The following is a 23334-nucleotide window of genomic DNA, read 5'->3' as shown; positions in this document are numbered from 1 at the left end:
AATTAATAAAATATATGAAATATTACAATACGGGTATTAAACTGAAGAGATTTAAGAAAGTTTGCTATTGAAAATATATTTGACGCGGGTTGCCACCTTTTTATTCAGTTAAACTTATAAAAAAGGTATATATTAAATTATTTAGTTCAACTTCAAAGAAAGCGCGCGATAAAAATACTGGAGTTATAAGACTATAAAGTAAATTTCCAGAATTATAAACCTTCGAAAATATATTAACTAAGACCTCATTCGTAAAAATTAAAATTGAAATTTTTTTTGAAAATCTCACTCCCCAAAGCTCCTCAAATCTATTTTATTTTTTATGAATGAAGCCAGAAGAGTTTTTGAAGGGGAAAAACAAAACGAAAATAATTTTCAAAAGATCTTCTTCTTTTTAGGTTTATGTACGTTTCCATTGTATTATAATTACGAATTTTGAACCCAAAATACTTGCTTGCACACAAAAGAATATGCAAATAAAATCTACTAACAAGCAGTTGCAACCGTGCACTTATTCAATTTAAACGACATTAATTTAAAGCGTTGCTGTCACTTTTACACACCATCAATTTTACAGGCTGTAATTAAATATTACTCCCACCCCCGGTTGGCCCAACGAACGTCTGATCTGCGGCTTGCATTAATAACTCATTAAGTATGCTGTCTTCGAGGGCTGAACTGCGCTCACAACCGGTGTTTTTATGTAAATGATTAATAATATAATTACAGACATGCATACATACTTATTGAACGATATAACCAGCAATTATAATGAAATTTCATTGCCCACGCCACGTTGGTGGACAAGCGGCATGTGAAAGTTTAAGCATGCTATTTATATGTATTTATAAGAAGAAAAAAAAAGATAAGTATGCGAGTTAAAAATTGATTGGAAATTCTTGAGAAAAGACAAGAGTACATATTTATATTAAAGCACTATGCTGCCTGATTTTCACCGTTGCTCACACATTGCTATTTCAGTCACAATTTGGCATTTTTTCAGCCCAGCCATGTGAATGATAATGGCCATTGGAATTTCAAATGTCTCCCACTTTCTCCATAGTACTCATCATTATTACTCTATATTCAAGCTTGGCATGTACGTATGTATATACTTATGTTGGTGTGTATTCAGTTCACGCCTCGCTGCTTACTCTTCTCCACGCTGGCATTTGGCCGCCCATTCATCCATTTATTGTCCCATTTGCCATAATGACACTTATCTTAATCATAAAATTTCATCTATTACTTACTTAACAGCTATTCCTTATCGACTGCGACAATCGCTGCTTACGGTCAATGACACTTTGAAACTTTTTGTCTTTATGTCCATAATCAGGTCGCTAAAATCTAGTAATATGCTGACCGGTGGAATACTAAGCAATTTAATCTATACATATATATATTCTTACATATTTATTGTATTTATTTTGTAAATACACACAAATTGCTCATTTTCTGGAAGACCGCCATTAATCAAAAAATTTAAAACTTTAGAAACAATGCTTTTCTTCCAGCAATAATACATAAATAATAAATATAAAATTTATATAAAAATATATAAAAAGAAATTAGGCTCCTTCTATTCAAAAGGTTTTTCTATGCAAATATCAAGTCAATAGCTTTAAGTTTTCGCCCGATTTTATGAATATTTTTTTTTTCAATCAAATCTAATAAAATTTATAAGAGACCTGTTGGGCCCGTTTTTAAAAGCTTTTATTGTACTTGCTATGTATGCTTGTTTGGATGAAATTTCGCAATCGATTTTCAACCAACTTCTCGATAAGCTAGAGATTTGCAACCTTAATTTGTAGAATGAATCAATTCGCTAGGTGGCGCAGGAGTCCAGATATTTGAAACCCCGATTTTGTAGTCGATTTGTTTCATATTTGAAATGTATATGGGTAACATCGAAGGCAATAATCGTACAAAAAATTTAGATGTAAGCGAAATTTTTATCATAATTTTCTTTTAATGCAGAAACAATTCTAAGTATCTGCATGCATTTCTGTGGCAAAATGAAAATTGTGAAAAAATGTCCCTTACACCTTTTTGGCTGTTAGGGCTCGATATGTTACCTCCATGAAAAAGTAAAGAACACGAGTCGAGATATTTGGAAACCTCGTATTTATAGTCCGATTTTGTTCATATTTGGAAAGCTTATTGAAAAACATTCTTTTACTATTATCTGGTTTGAATTTTTGTTTCTTTATATACAGTTTTTTAGTGCAAAGTACAGAGCAAGTACAATTTTGAAGTAAATCGATTCTCCTGTACCTGTTAGAAAATAAAAGCTAGTTGAAAACAACTGTAGGGTACCCTTAAAACAAAAAACAATTGCTAAAGTTTAAATATAAAAAAAATTACCAAAATTTTACGGTTTTATCACCCAAGAAGTTTTAATTTCAAGTGGCTGGGAATTCGCGCTGATTTTTAATATTTTTTTTCTAGACTTTCGAGCACTTGAACTATGAAAAAAGACTAGCATTGTCAAAAAAAAATATTCTTTCAAAATAAATCAGAATGAAACTCCTTCTTACTCAAAACAAATAAAGGAAATTATCCTCTCTTATTTATATTGCAACTTCGACGACAATTTGCACAAATTTTCAGCTGTCTGCTGAACTTTTGCACAAGCACTTATAACCTTTCACTTAGACAAGAAAAAGTTGGACAAAAAATAAGAGAAAATATACATTTACAATTTATTTCGCTGGCACCTTTTTGCTCCGGGCCCCAACCAACTTTTTTCATTTCATTTCGATAAGTGTTTACTTTTCGCTTTGTCACTCTGTCACTGCGCGCACAAACGCAAAATCAGAAGCAAACGCAAACTGACACTGAAAGAAAAAAACGAAATATCAGTAACTGCGTCATCGACAGCAACAACACAACGAGAGCATCGACGATGTCGGCACCTGTGTTGTCAACGAAAGGCAAAACATTGAAATGAGACAGATTGGGCACACTGTCTGGGTTAAAGGTGGAACGCTCGTTTGGTTGGCAGGGCGCTGGGTTGGTTGGTTGGTTGGTACGTGGGCTGCTGCTTTTTTTGCCTTTTTGGTTGACATTTTCTTTTGTCGAAAGTTTTAACCGCGTTTGGTTGTTGGCAATGAAAACGTGATTGCTGGCGAGAAAAGTAGTCAGTGACAAGTTGGAATTGATTCACATTCAAAAGAAGAGCTTGTTTGCTTTTTTGTGGGGATACCGCGAAGTTGGTTCTTATGAAAACAACGATTATTGCTGCTTCCAACCACCTCCTTTCATTGTCAAAACTATAAAATTTCATCATTCTGTGTCGTTGATTTCATGTGCGGCGGCAATTTGTATGCGCTTACGCAGTCGAAAAACAACAAAGGCCAAAAGCAATATTTGCACCCAACAAAAAATTATAATTAATGTTTATAACTTCTTAGCAGTGATGATTTCATGAATAAAGTTGTCTTTTCAGTGTTTGAGTCGTTTTTTTTTGCTTTGTTGGAAAGTCTGCGATTACTTTGAGGGTTTGAGGTATGTGTGTGCGTAACACGGTTGCTGTTTGCTGTTGGGGTCTGCATGTATGTATGTATGTGGGGACTGTTATTAAAATTATTACTTCTTCGTTTTGAATTACGTAATTTTGTGGATATTACTGGTATATTTTTATGGATATATAATAATAAGTAATGGAGCTCCTACATTACAAACAGGTCTAATTCTGAGATCGGTATTATTTTGTGTTGGTGTTTTGATGTCATTTTACAAATGGCGGCCTGCCACCTATTGCATATATATATATTTTTTTTTATTGGCTTAGCAGTGGTGAACGCTATTACAGACATACGCAAATGTCAAGAACGATTCAAAAATTCAAAATAGGCAGTATCCAGTAAAAAATATATGGATTAATACCAAAGTCGAGCAATAAAGGAGTAAGGGCAGTGACACGCTATTGGACATTCGCCCAAAATTTGGTGCAAATTATATCCCAATGAATGCACAATATTTTTCTTTATCTAAATCATGAAAAAAAATGCTTTAAATTTTTTAATAGAAGTTCGCTGTATTGTACCAATCGTGTGACTAAAAAAAATTTCGTTCCAACACGGGTTTATGTTGTAAGACAGGAGGATTTGGTATTAAAAAGTGCTTTCGAAGCTAATCCAGGTATATGGCTGAAATCGACTCCACAAAAATTGCTTCGAGAAACGGCGGGGAACCCTCACTAGCCGCAAAAGAAATAAACAAAAAAAACATTTGGAGTGGTGGGTTGAACATGCTGATGAAGATTGGAACCGAGTGTTTTTAATGGGCGATTCCTTCTCTTATATGGCCATACCCTTAGGCGTGCCTGGCCGACGAAAGACAGCAAGCTGCTCTAGCGGAGTGTGAAACGACCAGGAAAGGTTCATGGAGATGCTTCACAAAACAACGATTAAGTAAACTAAACATGCTCATGAATAATTCGAATGCCAATTTCATGACCGCTACATACCGTCCTCCGCTTCTGTCATCAACTCATATGTATGTATGTATGTACATATATGGCTTAGACCATGCGTCCTAAGTTGACCTAGAGCACAACGACACGCAACATCGAATTGGCTTATTTAACAGTTGCAAAATGGAAACCGCAAAGCCTCATTGTATTGGGCCTCACAGTCGCCAGATGCGAACCTGATCGAAAATATTTGGCAATATTGAAGCTGAAACTTTGTGGAAGAAATATCCTATCCGTATATAAGTTAAAACGGCACTTTATGGCCAGTTTTTCAGTGTCAGTTTAAACTAAGATCACGTGCGTTTATATTAAACAGCTGGCAGACATTTGATTGGCTAATCTTAGTTTAAACTGACCAGCTTGAGCATTTTAACAATGAAAGAATGGCTCTAAGAGATCTTAAAGATATTTCAGGGCAATTATGGCTAAGATAGTTGCAAGTCTTTTGTATGGCAACTGACAGACTGTTGGCAAGATAGTTTAAAAAATTTAGTTTTTTCTGACACGAAAGCTCTATTGCCAATTTTCATGTTGGGAAGCATTTTTGACAGAAAGCATGTCCCAAATAGAGATGTAAATCATTTTGATCGCGCTGTTCAAACAGTCGCAATGGCCGAGTAAGTAAAGTACTGGCGTGTTATTCCAGAGATCCGAGGTTCGAATCTCCTGCAGCGGTTTTGTTTTATTTTTTTTATATGTTTTATATTTTCTTAAAATTTTTAGACTTTAATGTTAAGAAAAATATAATATAAATAATTGTTTTAATTTTTAGAAACTTATTTTATGTATTTTCGTTTTTTAATAACCTTTAATTAAATGTTCTTTCAATTTGTAGATTTTATTGTGAAAAAAAAATTTTTAATACCATTTAATTTTTAGAAACTTATTGTTTTATTTTATCGAATTCAATTTTCCTCTTATGTTTAATTAAATTTTTTCAAAAGAAAAATATTTTGTCTTAATTACGTTTAACTTTTAAGAACTTATTTTTAGTTTTTTTTTATTTCTTTTATATAATATTTATTTTAATTTTTAGAAACTTAATTTATGTTTATTGTTCTTTTTTTAATAACTTTTAATTAATTGTTTTTTTAATTTCTAGATTTCTTTGTTAAAAAAAAAATTAATACCATATCATTTTTAAAAACCTACCGTATTATTTTTTCGAATTTGATTTTCTTCAATTCACTTAAATTTAGTTTTATTTCTGAGGAAGAATATTTTATTTTAATTACGTTTAACTTTTAGGAACTTATATTTTCTTTTTAATTTTAATTTAGGTTAGTATTCTCTTAATATTTCGGCTTTACTTTTCAATCGATCAAAATTTTTTACTTTCATCCAATTTTGAGTTTTATTTTTTTATTTAATTACATTTTTGATTAAATTTGCTTGCAAAAATTGGATTTTGTTTTAAAAGAAAATCACAAATTTTTTAATTTCATATAATTTATAGAAAAATTCTATAATTTTATTTCTTTTAATTTTTAGCTTTTATTGTTTTAGGAAGAAAAAAAATGTATATTTACTTTCATTTTTAGAAAACAGATAGAATTACTAGGAACTCGCGTTAGCAGATCTTTCTTTTACAATTTCTAAAGACAGAAAAGCGCTTTCAAGATACATAGTTGCCAAAATTGGCAATTGTCTTTCGAATGACTGTAAGACAGCTGCCAAAATTGCCCTGCTAGAGTTCCAATCAGAGAATTTGATTGGATTTCGTCGATGGCCATAAGAAATTATTCCCGGAACATGGTTTATTCTTTAAGCATACATTTATTTTTTTATTTTTATTTTTTTTTATATTTTTTTTTTGAAATTTATAGCATTCATTTATTCTCACAACTTGAACATAGTATGCCATTGAAGCAAGTATTTTACTTTCCGCCCGCCAAAGGCTTTTGTTTTGGTTTTCTCTAAGACTACTGCAGAATAAATAGAATCCAAATGCTAAAGCTATTCATAACGAAATTAAAAAATCGCTAGCAGGATAATTGTTGCGCCCATTAATAATGAAAAAATAACAATTTCGTTGCACCTACATAAACATATGCATGTACAAATGTATTTATTTATATGTGTGTGTGTTTCTTTTCATACCGCCATGTGTATTGTGCGTTACTAGGCAACACATACAAATGCCATGTCTCGTGTTAGCAGAGGTGCCGGTAACAATTTTACAAGCGGCCATAACAATAAATTTTACAAATGGCAATTTTTTTTTAATGCAAGGGAGGAAAAACAATACAAAACAAAGAAATGAGAAGAGAGAAGTGGTGTGAAAATCGAGAAGTGAAGCCAAATTTGTGATTGTAAATAAAAATGGAACAAACAAACATGAAAAATAAGTACGGGAAATGCAAGGCAACAACAACTACATACATACATGAGCTATGCAGATCGTAAGACGATAACAATGCAAACATTATGGTATGAAAAAATAACTTGTGTACAAACAAGAAAAAGAAAAGCTTCGTGCAGAACTAGAAAATAAACCATATCGACCGGTATGGTAACATGAGCTGCATGGAAAATGACCTCATTCTAAGGAAGAAGGCACTGAAAAGAAAACTAAGTAAAAATGTTTGGAATTGAGCACATGATACAATTCAAATTGCCAAGGATAATAAAGGAAAGCAAAGTCGAAATGATGAAAAAATGAATGCAAATTAAATTAAAAATTTAGCGAGTGCAAAATTAACACTAATATAACTTCATAGAGCATGGTGTAAATGTTTGGTGAAAGCTTATAGTTTTGTTTTTCAAAACACGTTGCTGGCGTAAGCTCCACAGCGCCGATTTAACCCTTTGCGAAACCCTCGGTTCAGCTTTATCTATAACCGAATTTAAAGATGAAAAAGTGTTTTATTTATATGTACAAACATAGCTCCAGTGAAAAGCTGAAACTTTAGACTATCCTAAACATTTTATCCTTTACATTTTCTTGACATTTTTAGAAAGTACAATTCTGTTATGATCTGTAAGGGTGTAGCCTATGTACATATGAATATTTTATAAGTAAGTTTTAAAGGATTTTTTCTCGACTTTAAACTTTACAGTACAAAACTGCTACGATATATTTTATTGATAGTATTGACCAACGCTAGCTATGACTTTTACTCACTTTTCTGTCAGTGCTCCTTTTTAGAGACCAAGAAAGTACCAAGCCAATTTACGATGCATTCAACTGAAGTGAAGTGTACTCCCGTAAGAGCGTTCTGCATCAACCGAAACAAATAGTAGTCAGTGACTCATTTTTGGTTCCCAAGTTTTTCCACAATCGCTCATTTCAATCGCATGAGTTTTTGTCTATAGGGAACCCCGTAGATCATCTGACCAATTATCAGAAGCTCCTAATACAGGATTCCCTTCTGGTACTACTAAATGCAGAGCATTACCTTGCTCCCATGGATTTTTGGCTCTGCCGTCGATGGTTCGCTGCGCTAAACACACGCGCGCTCTGGCGCTTTGTATTGTCGTAGTTAATCCATTTTACATTGACGGCGAAAATGCAGGGCAAAAACGACTTGAAGAAGAATTTGGGAAATAGTTCGATAACTCTTGGCTTGAGTTCTTTAGACATACAATTTCCGACTCTCTGAACCATTCCAATGGCCTTTCAATCACAATGAAATGTCTTGTTAATTCATGAGTAATATTGCCGCTAGTTCTTCTTCAGTTTGGCACGAGTCTTCGTGCAAAATTGCCTCCATAAACATAAAGATATAAATAAAGGACAAAACCGATAAATAAAAGTGATAGAGATAAAGAAGGCAAAACTGAAGAATGAGATATGTTATGCTGGGCTATGTTATGTTATTTTATATTATGTTATGCTATGTCATGCTATGTTATGTTATGTTATCTTCTGCCGTTTTATGTTATGTTATATTATGCTATGTTATGTAATTTTATTTTATATTATGTTACGCCATGTTAGATTATGTTATGCTATGCTTTTATGTTATGTTATGTTAAGCGCTAAGTTCAAATCTTCTCCGCTCAGCTCAACTTAACTAGATGTTTAAGCTTTGCTTTTGTTAAAAAATTTAACCAACATTAAAACACTAATATTTCAATTAAGGTAAACACTGGTTTATTTGCTGTGTGTGTATTTCTTATGTCAGATGTAGGTATTTGAGCGCAAATTTAGTGTAGGTACGGCAATATTAAAAAATTAAAATTGCAAAATTATATCAAATTAAGCTGGCATCTGGCTGCATTCACACAAGCTACCGAGCGGCGATCCAATCACAGTTCTTTAGTGCTACATACAAATATTTATTACTTGCAAATTGGTTGGCTGCTACATGAATATACATATATAAAGTCAATTATAGTCATTAAAGTGCAATTGCAGCCAAACAACCAATCCACTTGTCTCCGCTTATGTAGCTCGCTCCACAGAAGCTAGCTAGTAATTTGACCGGCATACATGGCGTATGTGTAATGCCATTGCTGAATATGTAGTTGCAACTTGCAAGTACATATATACATACATATGTAGTGGCACACATGCATATGTGCATATGGACTTTTTTGTTAGCGCACATGTTCGCACACACTGAAATATACATAAGAGTATGTACGTATCCGCATTTGGCATCGCGTGCGCGCTGTACTGCTCTCTACTTCGTTACAAACAAATACTTTTGGTTACGTATTTAAGTTGTACAAAAATGAATTTATTATGTATCCATGTGTGTGTGTGTGTGTTTGTAAACGTGCAGCGCTTGTGCCATTTTCAGTGATACTGTTGCCAGTTCTGTATTTTTATCGCTGCCATAAAAATTTAAAATAATTTCATAAGCCATCACAGTCATAATTTCCAGCCGTCGGAACAAGCGGCATTATGACCGTTTTGTTTTTCCGTTTATTCCTTGATTGCTTATTTTAACATGACTTCGCCTTCTACATACATATATTCAAACGTAAAGTCGATTATATATAGTATGTATATATGTACATGTACCATATTACCTCTGTGAAATGGTCGAAGTAAAAAGGAAGTGAAATTTATGTTAGAAAAAATCCTATAAATATTGTGGTATATTAAGAGCTAGAAAAAACTACTTAAATTTTCAAACTATAAGCAAAGAATATTAATAAAAAAATTCCACATAATACTACATGTAAAATAATCCATAGTTTCATAAATAAGCGGAAAAATCTATATGTCTCAAAACCGGTCCAAATTACTAATTATGAGCTTCTAGTACTTGAATTTACTATTAACTTTATACTGCAGGCTATCATTGGAACTGGGTTAGAAAATTAAATTTTTTTATATTTCACCTCATAAACTACTGCATTTGGCGTACACGAAATATCAACCCGAAGTATACTGGTTGCAAAATGATTGTATGTGCAATTTTTTCGAAATTTTCTTTTTGATGCGAATTTGTTCTATATTTTACAACGGATCACCTGGCAAATGATTGAAGCAGAAATTCCAAGATGCAGAAAAAATTTGTTATATACTTTATTGTATGTTACAATGCATTTTTTTCTTGTGGGCGTTATTGTGTGTGCCATACGAATGTATTTTGAACGTAGTAAAAAAAATTTAATGAAACACCAACCCAAACATTTTTAAAAGTAGAAAGACGCTGTCCTGTAAAATTTGGTTCGCTCAAAGGGGTCGATATAACATTGCTCAAGGAAGAAAAAAAAATATAGCATGGTTCTGAAAACAAATTCCGATAGAGGGAATCAATAAAAATAATGTACGTGTATCGGCATTTTGAATAAAAAATGCATATAAAACAGCGATAGAACGAGCGTAAAAGTTTAAAAAATACTTGGTAATAAATTCTAATGGAAGTCTAACAAGTCTAAAATGGAAATGTGCTTCAGGGCTAATTTTGTACTTATTCTGAGTAATATTTGGTACCTTCGTGTCACCTTATTTAATTTTTTAGTCAAACATTTATATTTTATTTCGGTGGGTTAAAATTTTGTCCTCGCATGCCATGGCGTATGAGTTATCTATCAACATCAGCATTTAGTTAACTAATTTATTGTGGCTATTGTTGTGACTCGCCAAGAACAAAAATTCGTAGGGCCTCAAAACCCGCTCCACATTGTATGTGAACCAACCCCTGTCTAGCGTATATATACAAAAAACTCAGATGGAATAAAACTATATTCTTTCATAAGGGGAGTATGTATTTTATAAAATCGATATTTATGTACAATATACAAAAGCTTCCCCACTTCAATTGGGAAAATTCCTGCACAAAATTTCATTTTCGGGGGTAAAAATAGATGGATGCCTACTGCGAGCCACAACTTTGCGCCTTACTGCAGTTCTGCTGAATGCCCTTTCACTGCATTTCCCATCGATTTTAATTCGTTTTCCAACCGTTACCTTCGCTTGAGTTTGGTTTTCATTTTTACCTTTTGTTTGTTTTTCAATTGTTCATTTTGTTGGCCACTTCCTGTTGTTGCCACCCCTCGGTTGCACCACCCAACGCCTATGTAGCGTGTATGTGTGGCGCTGGGCGCGGAATTTTTGGGTTTTACGCTTTCCCTTCCAGCTACAATAAAAGTGAATTGACTGTAAAATTTTAACAACCGACGTGCACGAAGAAAGTTAAGTTATCGCGCCACCCAGTTCAGTGTATTCGTCATATGGCGTTTATCAGTGGGCGTGCGTGCAGAAATTATATTCAAAAATAATTACCATTTCTGCAGTACAAAAAAAAAAAAACAAATTACAATAGCAAAAGAAAATAAAACGAAATAAAACAGAAAGTAGGCAAAATTTTCGCGCGTCGGAAGTGGCTTCAACTGGAAGTTCGCTGCAGCTCGAAATTGGCTTCGAGCGTATGCCAGCGTCTTTTGTGCATTTCGCTCTCATTTTCTGACATTTTCTTTCTTTTCGGCTATGAAAAATGCATTAAATTTTAAATTCCCCTCGTTAAGGTAGTCAAAATGAAATTTAACAGCAAAAGCCCGTTCTGCTTTTTACAAATTGCGCCGTCTTGCTGCTTACGGCCATGGCTTGCGTAGGCACAAGAGCGGTGTTATGAAAGTAGACTAGCAAAGTTCTTGCAGGCAACCTGATTTCATTTGTTACATATGTACACAATTACAGAAGTATGTATATATGTACATTCGTATGCACAACGGAGCGCTGTAATTAAGGCAGGCGGGCATAAATTACTGTAGTCGGCTGCAGACATGGTAAATACTCCAGAAGAATTGCTGCAACAGCTGCTACTAGTGGCAATGTTGGTGGCGTCTATAGGTAGTTAAATAGTACTCTGTTTTCTCTTCTCGCAATAACTGTTCTTATTTAGCCGCTGATTGCCATTTGCCGAATGCTAACTGCTGCTTGGCGATTGCCGCTGTTGGCTGCTGGCTGCTGGCTGCTGGTTACCAGCTGCAGTGGCTGTTGTTGGTAGTTGAAGTACTCAATGAGTTGTGGTAGGGAAGTGTGTTTGCAGTTGGTCTACGGCACGCAGAAATGGCACATTTAAATATTCAACCAAAAAAAGAGGTAAAATGGAGCATGACAGGCAGAGAATGCGGTTGGGTAGATGTGAGAAGGTTGTGTGTGTGTATGTGCGTGCAAGACATTGAGATAAGTTAAGATGCGCAAGTGTTTTGCCATGGTTTTCGAGTGTTGGCTAGCAGTTATAAGTATAGTTGCAATCAGGGTTGCCCCTGATGGGAAATAATACTTACCGTTCATTTGGAAATATTCTACCAAATCTAGAAAATATCTACCAATAACTTTTTTTAGTTATTTTAATAAAACATTTTTATTAAATTTTTTCAGTTATTTCAATAAAAGTTAAAACTCTTTATTTAAGAACTTTTTATTTAACTAATTATATGGTATTTGAGATCATACTAATTGCATCTTTTCGGTTTTCTTAAACCAAAAGTGAAAGTGATGAAACTAAAGGTTACAACGAAACTTCATCATTTAAAAAAAATTTTCAACTGGAGTTATTATAGACAAATACAGTGACTCAAAAAAGCGCTTAGTATTTTTATTTTAATATTCACAATGGTTTTAAAGTAAAGATTTTTCGCATTTTTTTTTTTATAAGAATATTGTTTGCGCTTTAACCAAATCCATAAAAATCGAGGATTGAAGCTATTTACAACATTTAGAAAAATTCAGAAACATTTCGTCTGAATTTCGAACTTTTTACTCTAAATTTTTCCAAAATGAAGGATCACGTTTTTTTTTTATATATGTAAAAAACCACATTTTTAGCTGCATTTTAACATGTAAAGAAAATAAAAAAAATGAGAACATCAGCGTTTTTATAAAAATCCGACCAGCGCAACCTCTAAGAAAACTTTTTTTTTTCAAAATAAAAAAACACGTTTCTCTTTTTTATCACAAATAACTATAATTTGAGCTAGCGTTTATGAGTTTCCAAAAAGAAATATTTTGAACCACTCTAATATGTACATATAATAAAATTGTAGCAGGCCGATGTCTGTACGTTATAGATATTAAAGACAAATTTTATTAGACCAACAGAAGCCAAATCAAAATTTTTAGAATTTTTGTCTGTCTGTATGTTTGTACGCGCATCACTCGAAAATTCATGCATGGAATTGAATGCCGTTTTCACAGATATATTACTAGACGGTCAGAATTAAAATGTGGAACACGAAATTTGAGATTTGCCACCTCTTTGAAAATTGCAGTTTAAGTAAATTCATAATATAAAGTTAATATTGCAATACGTTCGTTAAAAGAAAGCCTACAGTCGAAAATATTTGTGTGGAAGGTTGCAGCCTGTTTGAAAATTTTAATTTAATTTAACTGATAAGTTAAATTTAATATTGAAACAAGGGGAATTAAACTAAAGAAGGTTTAGGAAAGTCTACTGTTGCAAATATATCTGAGGACGGTTGCCACCTGCTTGACACATTTTTTATAATTAAATTGAAAAAATAAATGTAATTTTAGAATACGTCAAAAATAATTTTGATGCGGGTTGCCATCTGCGTATTTGAAAAATTTAATTCAGTAAAATTGATAAGTTAGGGTAAATAGAATCGAGTTATAAGATTATAAATTAAATTTCCAGAAGAAAGCCGATACTTTACCTACTTTCTAAACTCCTTTGAAAATATATTAATTAACACCCACATTCATAAATAATAAAAAAAATACTTCATAAAGCGAACATTTGTTTGAAAATTTCTCTTCGAAAAATTCTTAAAATTGATTTTATTTTTATGAATAAACCCATAGGAGTTTTAGGAAGTAGTACCAACACCAAAATGCTTTCAAGGCGCAGTAGGAATGCCAGGTATTTTCTAGTTAGCGGTAAATGTCTTCTTTAACTTAACGCTTTGAAAAAAACGCTGTCGTTTTCTAAAGAAACCAAAATCGTTAATCTAAAATTATAAAATATCTGAGCTCTAAGCCATTCATGAAAATAAGAAGGCAGCTTTGTACGAGTATACGTAGAAGAGTAATGCTTATGTTGAAGATTTCCAACGCACTTCACTATTTGTATAGGAAGAAGCTTTAGAAGATTGTTTTTTTTTTTTTGCTAAATTTTTGCCAGCTTTAGCTTTGGAAAGCAATAAATAAATAGGAGTGTTTATAAATTTTTTTTTTTCTTCCAGTCACTGCTGCTTTTATTCTTTATTTTTTTACGTCTGTCTGACTTTTTTCTTATTCTGTTTGTTTACTTATCTGCTAACTGCTTCGTTACACCTTTGAATGACGCAGCTTACGAGTCTACATAGTTAAGAGACGGTCAGCAGACTGCGATGCGCTCAGTTTAAATATTTCATGTTTACGAATAAAAGTTGGAAATAAAAGTGAAATAAATTGCAAGCATAAATAAATAAGCTGGGAAAGCTAATAGGAATGAGTAATGTGCGCAACAGCGGTAGACGGCGAGCAAAATTTTCTATAGACAAATCCTTTTGATTGAGTTTCGAATATATGAAAAGAGAATTTCGAATCTTCTCAATTCTGGTACTTCACTTCTATTCATGCTGCTATGACCTTTCTGGGTTCAGCGGTGGCGTTTGACTTTCTTTTTTTGTGTTCTTGATGCGTTTCCGTGGCTCATTTCACTTCAGCTTATTTTCCTAAATGCTTTTGGCTGGAGTTTTTTTACTTTGATTTCATATGCACAAAATATTAGAGTGCATGTGTGTAGTAGGACTTTGCAGTTAACAAGGAAAGTCATGGTTGACTGGACTTAAGGAAATTTGCGAGTTCAAGTTGCAAGAAAAAACCATAATTTTGCGGAAGATGTACATTTATTAAGACTTCCGCTCACCACCAAGTCGTATTTTATAGTTCATGTTTTAAGCTTTTTTAAATATACACATTAGGGTGGTCCTTAAAGTATCAACACATCGCAAAATTTTGATTTTGATCAGCTATACCACAGCGAGTTTATAAATTTACATGAATAAGTGCCAATAATATATCGAATTTATCGGATTTCAAGTTGTTTTTTTAGAATTTTTGAGATTTCAAAAAATTTTAATTTCTCTTCAAACCCTAGTAGGGGCTCCCAAAAAATTCTTTATAATTAAAAATTTTATTCTACGTACAAAATAGGGGCTGCCTAAAATTTTTAGGTGCTGATACATTTAAGGACAACCCTAATACCTATATTTAAAAAACTACTCACAGGAACCTTGTTGATTTAAATCCCAATTATCTCGAAATCCATACCTTACAAAGGATCTAAAGTCAGCACATGGTACGGGTAAGCTACACAGATCTATGTAAATATATTCCATCAGGCACTGCTAACTTTCCATTTCCTATTGTAAACCTCTGACTGTAATTGTATGTGTCTTTGTGACTAATGTTGCAAATGCATAAATAAAAGCAATTTATTGTCCTGTCAGACGAGAAAAACAAGAAAAGTTTAAGAGATAAACAACAAAGTAGCTGATATGAAAAAGCACAAAATCGACGAACTTGGAATAAATAAAAGCACTAAAGTGGACATGCAAATGATAAACTAATTTTGTTTTTAAATTTATTAAGTGAATGAGAAAGTATATAGCAAGAAAATGACAAGTAGCAATGGAATATAGCGCACACTCTAGCTCTTTATTGTTGTTGTTTTTTTTCATTTTAATGCAAAAGTGAAAAATAGCAGCGAGATACACACTTATTTGTATGCACTAGGGTCAGAATTTGATCTGAAGTGGGAATGGATGGGCAAAACAAATAATGTATTTACGTCAGTAATGATTTTTAATGCTCAGAAGAGCAGAGAAAAATATCTCAATAATGCCGTGTTCCCACTAGGCATTGAAATGAAAAAATAAAATAAATAAAAATATGTGTTCCACAAATACCATTAAAAATAGCTTACTGACTTATATTTTTAATGCTCATGATGTCAACATTTTTCATTAAATGTGTTTGCCATTTAATGCCCAGTGATAATCCGGAATAAGTAATAAACAATTTGTATCGATGATTTTTAATGAATTAAAACCTTTTTCATGAATAACAATTTTAACTCATCGTGAAATAAGACACCCGGAGCCTTATGAATTCATTTTAATCAAAGTTGTATTCCTGATTTTCATATCTATGCCGAATTTTCACTGGCCATTGAATGACTTTTTTTGTTCACTTTGCTTTTGTAAACATCAGTATCCCTATATTATGAGCGTATACCACTAGAATACATACAAGAAACTATTTTTCCGCGATGTCATAGAACCGAACTTGTCAATAACTTTACTAAAATCAACGAAACTTTCTGTCTTAATTTAAAAAGTTGGATCAGCCTTGGACGGGATGACATGAATGGGCTTGCACACCACAGTATTTTAAGACCGTCCGGAACTGGGTTTCAAGGGCAAGAGGGAAAAGGAAGGAGTTGTTTAACTTGGTGATTTAAGGCCAAGAAAAAATCTTTTTTGTTTTTAGGTCAAGCTCTCAAATATCGTATCCTCAAGCAGGATCAGAAAAGCAAAATTTTTAAGGATCTTTTGGATCCCCATCTGCGCCCAAAAGGTTAGATGAGCTTCTAGAATCAGCTGGTATTTCTACCTGTGCATGTAGGCTCACAAATTAGAGCCTTTGTGAGAGATCTCGAAACTTTTACTTTTCATTCAATCAGTTCCTGGAGTCACCAAAACCAATTAGTTAACGTATGTTTAACTTTGCTGCTTAAGAGTTTATAGTTTTGGTACCCAAATTTGTTCGTTATTCACATATTAAATGCCAGACAGGTGCAGCCTTTTCTTTATCAAAGCAGCTTATATAAAAGAATTTTGTGTATAAATATCACCATCTTTAACAATATTTCCATCCTTCTTAATGGCATGGCTCTTTAATATGTTTTAGGTCGCATATTAGCCATTGGATATTAATGTCCTGAAAAGGAAATAAAGAAAAGTTTGCTGGATTTTATCAAGATTCCATGTCAAAGGTTTTCGAAGTTTTTCACTAGTTGACATTCAAAATTTCAAATGAGAATTTAAGTTTGTTGATTTTTGGCCAGCTTTTTGTGATTCTGGCCCAATTTGTGGCAGCCCGAATTGCCCATGATCTTCTGCTTGGTATCCGCTCTCTGATTACATTTACTAAAAGTGAGCAGTTTCCGGAAATAGGCCGGTAGGTGTTGGTCTTCAAGAATAAATGTCTCGTCGATTTCTCAGTCATGAATCTTCGATATAACGCATCTTGATAAAACGAAAAGCGCAATATAACAAACTTTTCGCTGAGTAACCTGAGAAAACGTAGTTGTTGCGAAATTTTCCACACAAAAATGCTCCATAGATATTACGAAGAAATTTTGAGCATGGAAACCTTCGGAATATATTCCCCTTGCTCCTTTACTGAACATGTTGCCTTTCTAGAGGGTCTCGAGACATTGCTTTGTAGCAGTTTAGGCCCGGTATACACGCACATGTAAATATGAATTTGATTTTTCTTTGTTGTGGATTATTTCCTTATTTACATATTTACCAGTTATTTGTCAACTTTTCCTTGCAACGACGACCATGTCTGCAACATTTTAGTATTTGCATTTTTTCCTTCAAACGAATTTGTTCAAAATCTGCTGCATGCTAAATACATACATATATTCATATTATGGCTTATTCTCACCGCCGATTGCCAGCTAATCTGAGAGTTATAGTATCCTCCATTGCGTGGTGTTCTTTACTTCCCTTCATCATATTATTCTCTGCGTTTGTTGTTATTCCCTTACTAGTTACTACCATTTCAAAGACTTAAAAGAATATATACAAATATATATGTATGCACATATGTATATATATGCATACTTCATGAAGTCAATTTTGTATGCACAAAGTATTCATAAAATTGTCACTTTGCTTTTATAAGTCACGTGCTTTATAAGGATTTATTCGTCTGCGTACATATGTTATTATGTATGTATGTATGTATGTATACATTACATGCAACACAAATATACTTTTAACAGCAGCAGTAACATATTCACTTACATACAGTGGCGGATTTACCGTAAAGGCAACATAAGCAGGTGCCTAGGGCGGCAAAATTTTTTCTGAAAGTAGAATTTATGTTTGTGCATTTTAAGACATAAATTTGAGATTTAATTACGCAATCAGAAAATAGGACAACACTGTTAGGTATTTTGGATATTATTTAAATGATAATATTTAAAAATACTAATTTAGTATTTTTGAGACTATAACTTATGAAGTGAAAAAAGTTTGTTTCTTTAAAAGTTGAAAACCTTTACTCAAGGCAAATACCACTTTTTCACATAAATTTGAATACTACTAAATATTTACTGCTAATCGCTACAAAACTGGTACTTTTCCTCAAAATATTTTTCTTATCGTAAAAAGGGCGGCAATTTCTGAATTGCCTAGGGGTGACAAATATTCAAATCCGCCACTGCTTACATATGTACATACATGCGTGTGAATAAAGCTGGCATTAGGGACACAGCTGTTAGTAAATGCTTGTAAGTACTTAGCAAAATCGTGTTTTTATTACGTACATATATACGCACATATGTACATATACGTACGTACTATGGAACCATGTATGTATTTAAATTTACGATTCTTTCATACGTGTGTTTAACGCTCCCCCAGCACAGCTTCATTCGCACATTACTATGTACATGTTTGCGTGTTGTAATGATTGTCGCGAGGTTTTCCTTTTTCCTTTCCTTTATAAATGGATTTCCCAGTTAAAAGAAGTGGGTTTAAATGCGGAAAGCCTATTTGCGTAAGTATATATTTATGTAAATCTTTGTAACTCTTTTGCTAAAAAGAAAACTTCATAACGCTACCTCAAGTTGCAAAGCTGCCAAGTCCACTTTTTTCAAACTTTACTTTTTGATGCAGAATGTCAGATAATTCCAAACTATATACATTGACTTTTCGTCTCTGCTGAATAATTTCAAAAAATGGACTTGGAACCTTTACACCTTTAGGTAACGATATATAAATAGTATATATCGATGGGTGAGTGCAAGATCGACCTATCTCGGCAGCCAAACGGAAAACGCCCTATCCCAGAAAGTTTTTCTTATTTCAGAACTTGGCTGAAGAACGCCATATATTAGAATTTGGTTGAAAAACGCCCTATCTCAGAATTCGTTTCAAAATGTAAATAAAAAATAAAATAAATAATATAAAAAAAAAAACTTTTTAATATACAACGTTTTTATAAATGGACTAAAAAGTAGAAAATAATATTTCTCAGTCCCATAGAATTTGTTTTGATAACATTTGATTTTGAAATTTTAGCAAAAGTCGTTATAACCAACTTATGAGATTGAATATGAAAAGCGTGGGGCGCATATAATAGCCACCTGAATTGATATGAAGGGTAATATATGTTCATATGTATGTGGATATATGAATAACGACCGCTTAAAATCGATCTCAAATTTGTACTTTCGCTGAAGAAATTTTAGGTCTATGTTATGTAGTTTGCCTACTGTCAATTAAATATAATGCTTTGTATTGCATGCGCCCCACGCTTTTCATTTTCAATCTCATAAATTGGTTATAACGACTTTTGCTAAAATTTCAAAATCAAAAGTTATCAAAACAAATTCTATGGGACTGAGAAATATTATTTTCTACTTTTTAGTCCATTTATAAAAGCGTTGTATATTAAAAAGTTTTTTTTATATTATTTATTTTCTACTTTTTTGTCTTGTCTGTATAAAATTTTGCGATAGATATTAAAATAATTCAACGATATTAATAGAAAGGTGCACACACATGCATTTACATATGTATGTACATATAAACGAGCACCAATTAATTTTATTTAAAGAAATGGCGTGTCGTCTATTTCCGCTGTAGAGAACGTAGTACATAGGGCGACATCTAGATGTCATCTACCTCGCCCTATTCACTACAGATGTCGCCCTATGCACTAGACTTTTTATAGGAACTTTGCAAAGCAAAGGTTTTATGGTGTCGGACACACAACATTGAAAGTTTCTGGATCCACAACATTGAAAGTTTCTGGAGCCACAACATTGCAAGTTGATAAAAGCGTTGTAAAATTCAGAGAAGCGGTTTAAATTTTTTAGATTGTCTTTGTAAACGACTTTCTAGAGGAACTGGAAAATAGGGCCTGTCGGGTGATATACCTATGCAGGTGACGAGGCACATCAGGAAGACTGGAATTTTTTACGATCTCAAGTTCTGGTGGGTTTTCTTCCTAATCACTCAGATTACTGAGTACACGAAATAGCTACTGGTAGCTTACTTATTAGTCGCATCCAGGTGCTATAGCGACAGTGCATGGCTAACGAATTGACAATTAAAGGTACCCGTGAAACGATATCTCCAGATAGAGAGCGATTGGAGGCACCTCATTATTGGACAGATTCGCCTCAGCGCGCTCATGGAAAAAGCGAGGACGGCGCATTTGCCCGTGTCGGCCCGTGGGGATCAGTAACCGTCGCAGTAGTTCCGTACGCTTGCAAGACTGCAGCTCTCACTTTTGATGGAGGTCTGGACCAAAAATAACAGTTATTTTTTTTTAAAGTCGCCTTGGATAACAAATTTGTTATCAAATCAAAGAGGACGGAAATAGCTCTTAAACAGAAATAACGAACGAAGGTTACCACCTCTATTCATATTTTTTTTATAATTTAATACAAAAAAATTCATATGTATACCTCAGCCAAGGTTTGTTCTATGGTAATTAAATAACATTTTTTACAGAAATATTTTCCAATAAGTGGTTTTCCTCGATTAAACATTTCAGTTTTAATTTTAGTCCTCTTTCCATTGATACCAAACTTGTTTAATTTGGATAGGCGGCTTGTTCATTATCAGGAAATGACTTGTGAGATGCATAAACTAAATTTGGCATATAAAATCGATGTGTTATATTTAGGAAAACTGATCCGTGCTTCTTATATTACGCACATACATATGTATGTGCAATTCGTAAAAGCTTTTGTTGCACATTCACTAAGTTTTTAGACTTTTGACAGCTTAAATCCATGGAATGAGTTTATATTTGAAGAGCTTAAAATACGGAGTTCCTTTGCATAACTAATTGAATGAATGATGCAATTCTCATCAAATTGACTCACTTTTCCTCTTCATTTCCCAAAGAATAAAAATCGTACTATCTTTTCTTTTAATTCAACTTGAATATTTGCGCACTTTTTTTTTTGTTTGCACGGAATTAGCATACGACTTAATTCAGTTCGTACTACAAAGTTCGCTGAAGAAATCAAAGATGAAAATCTTTGCCAACTCCAAAAACAAAAAAAAAAAACTGAATTACTTAAAAATTCGCATACAAAGTTAGTTGGCCATTTTTTTTTGAAATTCAAGTGAAAAACAAAAACACACATAAATGGACTAAAATTTGAAGCCAAGGCCAAGTTAAACAAGTATTTCGCAAGAAAAAGCGGAAGTAAGTTTTTTTTGAAGTTCAGTATCCTCTTGGCACACAAAAACTCCTTTAGAAAACTGTAAGGATTCTGTCAATCCTGCCAAAATTTGTGTGTTTGCTTTGGAAGACAGTTTGTTTCATACATATCTAAGTATTTTACAACTTCTTTTGCATTTTTTTATACCAAGTTTCTTTTTCAAGAAAATTTTACTGGCGAAAAGTTGTACGCGAACTTACTCGTAATGTCATTTACATATTTTTATGTTTTCCATTCGACTTGCCTAAGTGTGCTTAAGTACTTAGGAAATAGAAAATAAAATGCTATTTTATGAGCGGAATTTTATTAAATACTTTAAAAGGATAACGAGTTGCCTAAAATATGTATCATAAATCGACCCACTTTACCAGATTTATTTAAATTCCTTTAATAATGTTTGGTACACAGACGTTTTCAATAGTAACTGGCTAAGCTTAGATAATTAAATTAATTTATTTAATTTCGTTTATTTTCCGTAACAAGCTATCTTTGAAAAAATTGACTTACTTGTGTTTGAGTTGTTATGTATGTGCGCGAACTGTGGCGTGCTTTTGTAGAAAACTGTAATGTTAATGCACTCAGCAATACACATTTTGGTTAATTTCCAATGTATTCTCTTTTACCTTTTTTCCATTAAAAATTTATTATTTGATAGGTACATATAATTTTTCCGAATATTTGACCCTTAAAATTGTATGAACCACAAACATTTACCACATTATACAATTACTTAAACAATAACTATAATAATACAAAAAGTGTATGAGCCTATTAACTCCACAAACGAGTTATAATTTATTCATTATCGATTATTTCACCTGAATTGTAGTTCAGCTCACCAAAAACAAAATAATAACTTACGTTTCCACAGTTAATACGCCTATATTTATGCTTCGAACAACTGAAATAGAAGTATAATAGAAGCTGGGGGCCGGCCAACAAAGTGTGTTTATTTCATGACTTACGAGGGTGATTAAATAAGTCTACATATTTCGCAAAACGTATGTCTTTTTAGTTGATCGAATATTTGCATCGTACAATTTGACATCTTTTAACATTAAAGTACTCAAAAAGCTAATTTCCTAACATCTAAAAATAACACCATAATGGTTATTTAACTTAAAAATTTTACCTAAGTGCGTTTTAATAACCGATAATCCCATCTGTTATATACAAAAACAGCTCATTGGATGTGCTTATTAATTTTTTTGTTTGCTACTCGATTATTTCTGTGGTTATGTGGTAAAAAAATGTTGAAAAATTGGGATGCCAGATATTTAAAATTATAAAACTATTTAAAGGCTCAATAAAATAATTAAGTTTCTTCAACTAAACTAAAAGCATTTGAAGAGATTTAAGAACATTTTTGTACGAGGTTGCCATTTTTATAACAAATAGAACAACTGTTATTAAAAATTTAAGCTTACGTAATACGACTATATGGATATCAATCGGAAAGTTTATATACTCCCAGCAAATTTTTTTTAAATTTATACTCTAATTCACATATATTTGTGGATGGGGTTACCATTTATCTATAATACAAACATTTTTAAATCATGATACTTGCGGTAAAGTAAAATACGAGTTTCAAACAAAAGGTGTTAAAATGAAGTTTTAACCCCTAAATATTTATAGATAGAGTCGACACCTTGAAATTTTTATGAGTGAACGTTTTTTTTTGGGGTCGATTTCTAGGAGCAAGCCTGGATAAAGCAAGCATGCACGCCCACTCTGAGCTCCCTAGTGTCGGTCCATGACAACCTTTTCAAACTGAGTGATAACAAACCGCTTTGTGATAACCCCAAGATATACGTACATCAAGAATAAACTTTTATCTTGAAAACCAATAAGTCTGAAGACTTTTTAGTTACCCTCGTATACACACAACACGTTCAATTCAAATGTGGGTGCACACACTTAACTATATGTACATTTGAGTATATAACGGGTGATTTTTTT

The 23334-nt window shown here is 32.9% G+C and overlaps 1 protein-coding gene across 3 annotated transcripts in view; it reads right to left on the bottom strand.

The window, feature by feature from the left end:
- The window catches only part of LOC118733098, a 158277-nt gene that overhangs the window by 83070 nt on the left and 51873 nt on the right, over window positions 1-23334 (bottom strand). The gene's annotated exons all lie outside the window — the stretch shown is intronic.

The sequence above is a fragment of the Rhagoletis pomonella genome, unplaced genomic scaffold (genome assembly GCF_013731165.1).
Source record: "Rhagoletis pomonella isolate Grant_MI unplaced genomic scaffold, Rhpom_1.0 Rhpom_scaffold_00002, whole genome shotgun sequence".
Lineage (NCBI taxonomy): Eukaryota > Metazoa > Arthropoda > Insecta > Diptera > Tephritidae > Rhagoletis > Rhagoletis pomonella.
The sequence above is the reverse complement of the archived record's forward strand: the minus strand, read 5'-3'. Positions and strand labels throughout refer to the sequence as shown.